The 8,098-nt window shown below is 43.6% G+C and overlaps 1 protein-coding gene across 1 annotated transcript in view; it reads left to right on the top strand.

The window, feature by feature from the left end:
- Positions 1 to 1,688: 1,688 nt before the first annotated feature.
- osbpl8 (oxysterol binding protein-like 8) overlaps positions 1,689 to 8,098 on the top strand; it is an 87,832-nt gene continuing 81,422 nt past the window's right edge. Inside the window, exon 1 of the mRNA XM_064342413.1 lies at positions 1,689 to 2,080. The gene's annotated coding sequence lies outside the window, so the exon portion shown is untranslated. The remainder of the gene's footprint in view (positions 2,081 to 8,098) is intronic.

The following is an 8,098-nucleotide window of genomic DNA, read 5'->3' as shown; positions in this document are numbered from 1 at the left end:
TTCGAACCACAGAACGCGAACCATGTGCGATCCCGTACTGAACGTGCGCATTGCTTTTACAATTACATCATGTCCGCTGTGACATACTGGAGAAGTTTGTATAGCCTTAACATTTTATGGAATTACATAGCTTCCCTGTACCGTTCAAAGAATTTTGTCTTGTCGGCAAAGCCATTCCCTAGAGAATTTTACAATTGAGTAAGGGTTATTTAAAATACAGCAACAGAGTAAGGGATGTTGCCTTCCTTTCCACCGAACCGACTGTCGTATTTTTGAGGTGGTGAAACGCAAATGCATATAATGCACAGCCAGTCACCTAAATTAATAATGGAGCGAAATGTTAATTAAATATTTTTGTTTGCGCATGGAGTAGCATAGTTTTTATGCGAGAATGTACCACAGGGTTGGAATTATAGGGGAGCCAGATGCTAAGGGAAGAGACCTGAACTCCCCGCCCACGACTGAGGTGATATCCATCCTTCAGCACAGGTTCCATGTCCTCTGAATTTCGAGTTAGTGCACAATGCAGTTGTAATACATTCTTATACCACGTGATGCCGCTATGTGGTCGTATCAAAACACCTAAAAGAAGGTACTCGCGTAGGCTTACGAACATACTGTATTTTACCAGACTGTAAAAACAAAATAAATAAAAACCATTACGTCATAATAATTTCGTTACTGTTACAACTTTCACCAATATGTTTCACTGAAATTAAACAAGTACTATTGCAAAAGTGTTCCTATATTTCATGTAATTTGGCTGATTACTTGTCTTACCATGTCATCTCTTGTTTGGTTTCTTCAAATGTTATTTCACATCAAAGAAACAAAGCCTTAAATCAACATGTATGAGAAATTTACATAACCATCATACTCTGTACTTAAAAATAGAGCACTCCATAAAGCATATGTAAATCATTACTATAATGTTAATTGATCTGTCACGTTATAATTCTGGCTGCATACATTATACACAGCTAAAAGCAATAGGCGTGATGTAATTTTGTGCGATTTTTATGCGTGGAACAACAGAAAAGAAAGATGCTCTCCATAAAGATAAAGAACATCGCATGTGCAAATACGTGTATGTAAAAAATAATATCATGTGTGTGCCTTGTCATTTTCTACAATTAACATGCATTATTGTTCGAAGGAGATATGAGCATACATATTTTGTTATTGACCATAATTCATTGACTAAACCATGAACCATTTAAAAGCAGGAAAATTACAAAGACATCTGCTGTGCCCGTGCAAAGAAGTTTAGAGAAACGTATCAACCTTTTTTACTTTTGCGGTTACTGTGACTATTGCTATTGAATACCATAAACGGTTACCGATAAAAATGAAATTGCCTACTTTTTGCGCCTTTGTATGAGCTAGTTTTGCCGGCAGATGTCGCACTCCTCCTAATTGTTGGATTGAACGATAATTTGGATTGGATCATTTTAACCTCCACACTTTGTGTGTGTGTGTGTGTGTGAGAGAGAGAGGGATAGAGAGAGAGAACTTCAGAATTTTACTAGTTACAAGCAAGTTTTTATTATGTTACTTAGCCTCATTAGCTCTCTGTGCACTTATTCGTTTCCATTACACAACCAATCACAGTTACTGGTGGACATCTGAAGTCAAAATCAGTCGAATGATGATCTGAAAATAGCATGCCTCTAGGCAGTTTAATCTATCACAGAGCTGAGTTTGACAGGAAAGAGGAGATACGAACATTGTAGCTAGCTAGTGCAAGAGCTTGTGCCGTTTCAGGACTGAAGTAGCCTGAAAGTAGGAAATCAGTCTAACTACCTAAACGATTGAGAATAGCTAACATATTACGGATAGACCGATCTTTTAGAGGAACATATTTCCCGTTCATTACAATGGGGTTATGATAGCTAGACAGAGGTCTAGTATCAGCGGACCGAGTGATGGAATAACGCTAGCAAACTCCATTGCGATTCATTCCGTGGCACCTTCTACAGCGTCAGAAACCATATTCATAATTGGCTTGAAAAGTTGCATCAGACCGTCAATATACATTTCGTAAGGAACGCCTATACAGAGTAGAAACGGCTAAACCGAGGTAAGTTGGCTAACTTGTTGGTGTTGATGATATAGCTGGCTAACTATCGTTAGCAATCCTATGCGTGTTTGACCCAATTGTGAATGCGACAAAATGGCATGGTGTGTCCTGTTTGTTGCGCGAGATCCCTTTCTGTCTGAACATTCCAGACCAAGGCTTGGTATTAAAATGAGAATTACGCAAACATTTATGTAACTTTCACTGTGATTAAACCTTACATAGCTCAAATTTGATTCAGGGCTAGCTAGCTAACTATGATGCTAGCTATAGGTATCCCAATACATGGATGAACCGTTAAGTGTAACAGCGAAATAGCTAACTAGTGTTTGCTAGTAGTATTTTTAGCCTGATGATATGGACGATTTAAGTTTAGCTAGCTAATGTAGTGCAGTATGCAAGTTGATTGATTAGCTAAATCGTCAGAGTAGCTTGCAAGCTTTATGGATATTTAGCTAGCTAGGTGTACTAACTGGGTGGTAGCTAAAATAGTTGCAAGGAACACTGTATCGAACCATGACAGAGCATTTACCAGCGCTTATGTGGATAGTGGCACGTCAACGTTATCTGCCCAGGCATTTTACATCACCAGCTGGCTTTTAGCGTGCTAATCATAAAGTTATGTCATTGTACGGGCTATGGTTGCATGCTTCAAAAACTCGTTTGGTAAATAGTAAGGATAAGGAAAAGCCTTGAGCGGAAAGCAGAATGTCCCCTTGGTGTGTGACCTGCTTGCACTTGTCATCTGCAGCAGTGGATGAGAATCTTACATTTAGCGAGCTTTGGTCAAATTCAGTGTCACTTGTTTCAAACCAGGGGTGCAGGGCTTCCCGAGGTACTGATGTGTGTGCCGGTTATTTTGTCTTTACTTTCTTAATCGTTTAGCTGTAACCGATGTTGCTTCAGTCCTGTATTGTAACACACATCCTACACGTTCAGCAAAGAGGAAGTGCGTGGAGTCTGCTAGTGTAAATAATGATTTAAGTTTACCAACATTGTGAAATGAAACCATCCTGGGGTGTGGTGTTCGGGAAAAATCATTCCATCCTCCCCCCTCCCCCCCTCGCCATCCGGTCAGAATTTCGGAACCCCCCTTCGAAATTAATTACTGACTACGTAAGTGGACCGAATTATTATTTTTAATGAAATAACTTGGTGTAGAATTTTTCGTGGGATCCCGAAACAAACTGTGCACCAGACCGTTATAATTAAATGCTAAAAGTGAGCATCGGCCCTCAGCAATGCGCCGTGACCCAGCCTCTGTTGGCTTTCTGAGATATGGTTTATGTACCCAGTGCCGCAAATCAGCCCTCCACCCTCACGGCCGTTATCGGGTCAGATTTCACGTCTCGACTTTCACCTTGTGTAGGTGAGTGCTCTGCAACTTGACACGAAACCACAGGGCACTTTCCTCCCTTACGTTAATACCCATCCTGGTCATACTGTGGCGAAAGCGTATGGAACAGTCCCTAGGTCGACTCACCTCCGTCATTATCTTGATTATTGCCACAAATGGCTAGAGGTCTTTGCGAATGCATTTTCAAATTGTCTGTAACGTATTACCCATGTTGTCTCAATTATTGCTGTGAACCTGTTGCTAGTGGTCCTGTAGAATTGGCTAGATCCTTAAATGTTAAGTATTTTCTTTGATTAGGCTCCATATAGGCAGTACTAATCCCTCTCTGGTTTTTGTGGATACCGGTGGGCTGTGTGGGTTGGGTGGGTGTAAGCTGATTTGGGTCGTTTGGGTTGCTGCAGCATTTGCCTTGGCCATTGGCACACTGGGGCATGTAGTCTTTTGTTGCGTAGATGCGTGTGTTTCAGCCACTCCCACACTGCCGTGAGGCCTGCAGTGTGGAGAATGCTTGGTGGCTTAAGGTTCGAGTGCACTGGAGGAATTTCAGCTGCAGTTCTTGCGAGGGTGGTGCAGTGGTTGCTGTTGGCATGTCTGAAGCATGGCCTTTGTTGTGGATGCAGCAGGTCTGATCCCTCTCACTCAAAGCAGATTCAATTGGGGTGTGTGCTGATGCAGAACTTCTCGGCCCGTCGAGGTGTCTGTTTTCTCATCAAGGTTGGGCAATTCGGGCGGCACAGTGGTGCAGTGGGTTGCAAGAAGGTAGCGAGTTTGAATCCGTTGGGTACTGCAGCTCCTTCCCACAGACCAGAGACTTGCAGGCTAGGTTAATTATAGAGTCTGCATTGTCCTTGGGGTGTGAATGTGTGAGTGAATGGTGTGTGGGCCCTGTGATGGATTGCTGACCTGTCTATGGTGCATTCTTGCCTTTCATCAGATGTATACTGGGATGGACTTCAGCCCCACCCCGTGACTCTAACCAGCAGTATGTGGTAGAAAATGGGTGGGTGGATGGATGGATGGATGTCAATTCTGGTTAATATATTTAAAGTAATTTGTTTCAGATGCAAAGTGTGCAGTTGCAAAGACAGGGCTGTGTGTAATTGTGGGTAAACAGCGGTAGACACCTCTGGCTGCTCACTGGCAGAGCACGCTACGGCATCATCCATAAACACAAAGCCAGAACGCTGCAGCTGAGGCCCATGCTTACCGGCAGCACTGTGTTACGGTTGCATTTGTGCAGTGCATTTTGGGAGTTCCCTATGAAAGGTTCCTCTGCCTCCGGTTGGAAACTGTTGTCATGAGCGGTGTGGTGTGGCCGTCGGTTAACCCTGCCCCACTGGTGATTTTCCTACGAGACGCAGTTTCCATTAGGTCACGTTCAGCGAAACCTCTGCTGAATTTATCGCCCCGTCGTCTCCGTGGGTTTGCTGTATTTTTGGGCTGGTTTACATTTCCCGGTCCCCGAGAGTCATCAGCTTCTGCCGCTATTTTTAAGATGGCCTGCTTTCCTCCGCACATCATGAATCAGGGTTATTGAAGCTGTCGTGGATGTCATAACAAAAGCTCGGGTCTGGACATGAGGTCTGGCGCCAGAAGCACAGAATCGCATATTTAAATATTGTGGCCGTATATTTATTTTATTCATGTGGCAGTCTGAAGCAAACCGGTCTATTGACCGTATTATTTCAATGACAAGCCCACAGCGCCTTAAATCAAATTAATACAATTATTGGCTATACAGGGACTGGCTATATTTTAATAGGTCCACACTGTACTGTGGGCAATCCAGGTGGGTACACTTGGAGAAAGTCAGTATGGATACATTTGGGAAGATCAATTTTTTCAAGCACTGGCTGAATATTTTCCTGTCAAACTTGAAAAATGTTTTTGTGATGTTGAAAGGGGGATGCTGCTGTTGAAGGTTAAAGGTATAATCTGCTGGATCATTTTGGAGTTAAAAAAATTTTGTGTATGTTTTTGATTGACCAGACAGTTGTTATGTATAGTGAAAGATATCAGCTTGTCTGAAACGTCTGTATCTAAAATATCCTTTAGTTCACACACAACTGTCTGGGTCAATTGAAAATGTAGGCTATCTGTAGCAGGAATCTTCATGCTCACCTTTGCTTTTTTAGTGTGTCAAAACCCTTGAAACAACCTCAGTCGAAAAAACCGAAATGGTTCACTCTCGGATTTTCCAAGCATTTAGCTACAGTTCACATTATACTGTTTTTTTATTGTTTACAATTGCAGAACAGACATCTCATACAAATGTTTTGGGTGTGTCTTCTTTAGTGTGCTGGCTGCATAGAAATAATATCAAAAACCTCCAGAAAGTGAACTATCCCTTTAAAGTTTGATGGCATTAAATGGCCCCTGTGTGGATCCAATCAGGGATAATTAAGCTAACTGAATTATGGGATTGTGTTGCCGGTGTTGTTCTGAAGCCATAGCAAGGTCATCTGAGAATATTTAACTACGTTTTAGGCTGCCTGTGTAAATTACGGTATGATAGAAATGCACAAGATTGAATTCCGTGGAACATCCGTCTGTGGTCATGAGCATTTGCAGTGTTGAGTGCTGCAGGAAGTAAGGATAGTATTACACTGCATCTGTGGGTGTGGTCTCAAACAAACCATGGCGGTGTCTCCCATTTTAGACCTCTCTCTTACCGGCTGCCAGTATTGCCTTCATCCTAGTCAGGGGTCTACTGGCTGACAGATATACACTAAATCCAGGATCATAGACATTATATTACATTATAGGCATTGAGAAGACGCTCATATGCAGAGCAACTTGCAAAAATTTTACATAGCATTTACATGCATCCAATTATACAGCTGGATGTGTACTGAAGCAATGCAGGTTAAGTAGCTTTCTCAAGGGTACAACAGCAGTGTCCAACTCAGGAATCGAACCTGTGACCTTTAGGTTACAAGGCCAGTTCCTTACCCATTATATAAACTTCACCCACCCAGTAATTGGCAAGGTGGTCAAATGCAGTACATGAATACTGGGCACAGTATTCATATTTTAGTGTCTTTTATCAGTGCCTGCAGAGATCTAAGCAGTGGTGGCGCTAGACCAAGTGTTTGGCGTTTGTGGACGGGAGGCGGGAGTCCGCGCTGTGTGGGGCGGGTAGTGATGCTGTTCCTGCGTAATGGATGTGAAATCAGACCACTCTGCACACTGGCCTCGGGGGAGTTTGTCCGGTGCGGGGCTGGGCCTGCCATCGCTCTGGCTTGTTTGTCCTGAAAGCTCATCGTGCGGAAACTGATTTTGCCCCGTCCACCGACTCTGGTTAGTGTCCTACTTAATGGACTGTGAGTGTTCGTCCGCACCAGTTCCCTCACACCCCAGGAGAGGTGGCACTCGTTTCCTAGATGAAAGTCTTGATAATGGAAAATACTGCAGTAACGCGGAGCGTCGAAAACTCTGCGAAGGAATAGACGGAGCGGAAAAACAAGCGCGTTCCCTCTCATTGGCCCACTGGCTGACGCTGGCTTCACGCTCGTCCAATCAGAGGCTTTTGGAGCATAGAAACGGGAAGTAAAACTCCTGCTAATTGGCCAGTGCCGTTGATGAGCCCGTCTCAACCCAACTGCATGTTTCTCAGGTTTATGGGACCTCAGAAATGGATCTGACCTGATCGTCATGTAATGATTTTTAAATGGTGGCACTCGTAGCCGACGGTGTAAATTGATTACTCTGTGAAACCTACTCTATCCCCTTATTGACCGAATCTCAGGAACCCTTTATATTTGAGGACCAGAGCGGTCGTAACCACAGGCCGGCTGAAAAATTGTGTTTTTCTTTCCCTTTCTGCCTCTCGTTTGGAAATCCATTATGCCGTCTCATTTAATATTGGCGAAACCTGAGGTTTCCGAGACCTGTGTTTTTAAACTTTTTCATGTGCAAGTATGAACGTGAATGACAAATGCACAGAGTGACGTGAGGACAGATTTGCAGATTGGCCTTCACGCTGTGACGGCCGCCTATTCTGTTGAAGGTGTGTGGCCTTTGTTGAGCTCTGATATATTTTACATGCCACCGGAATGGTAATTAGTTGCGCTTTCGTTTGCTAAGAGGTTTAGAACCTCCGGGCACAGTTTGCTCAAGCTGAAAGATGGTTATCAGTAAGGCCAGGTGGGACTGGGAATGTTTTAAGCTCTCTCTGATGTAATACGATTGTAGCACTGGTGTGTTTCGGGATCAGACCCCTGCCGTGAAATCCAGAACTGTAATCAGTGAAGTACGAATGAGGACACAGATATCTTGTTGTAAGATGTATATCAGTGTTAATGTAAGCTCCCCATCTCCTTAATTGAATGGATTAAGGAGCAAGGCTAAGGAGAATGCACAGGCTCAACGTCAACCTTAGAAATGGTTCCACAGCATGTTGTGAATTAAAATTAAGAGGAAAAACGCACAACAAACATTGCTTTTCTCTTGGCAGTTCATGTGCAGTGTAGTCTGTGTGTCAGAGGGGTACACACTGTGTGCACGGTGGAATCTGATTGGCCCGAGAAGTCTGTCAGTCTTGCACAGCGAATGGGAGTAAAGCATTCTGACCGAACCCCGCCCTCCCTGAGTGATGCCCCAACCAATAAACACACTGCCCTGCGTGGCTGCTGAGCGCAGTGGGCACCGGGTCAGTCAGACGG

This window comes from Anguilla rostrata, chromosome 7 (assembly GCF_018555375.3).
Source record: "Anguilla rostrata isolate EN2019 chromosome 7, ASM1855537v3, whole genome shotgun sequence".
NCBI lineage: Eukaryota > Metazoa > Chordata > Actinopteri > Anguilliformes > Anguillidae > Anguilla > Anguilla rostrata.
This window is presented reverse-complemented; position numbering and strand designations above follow the sequence as displayed.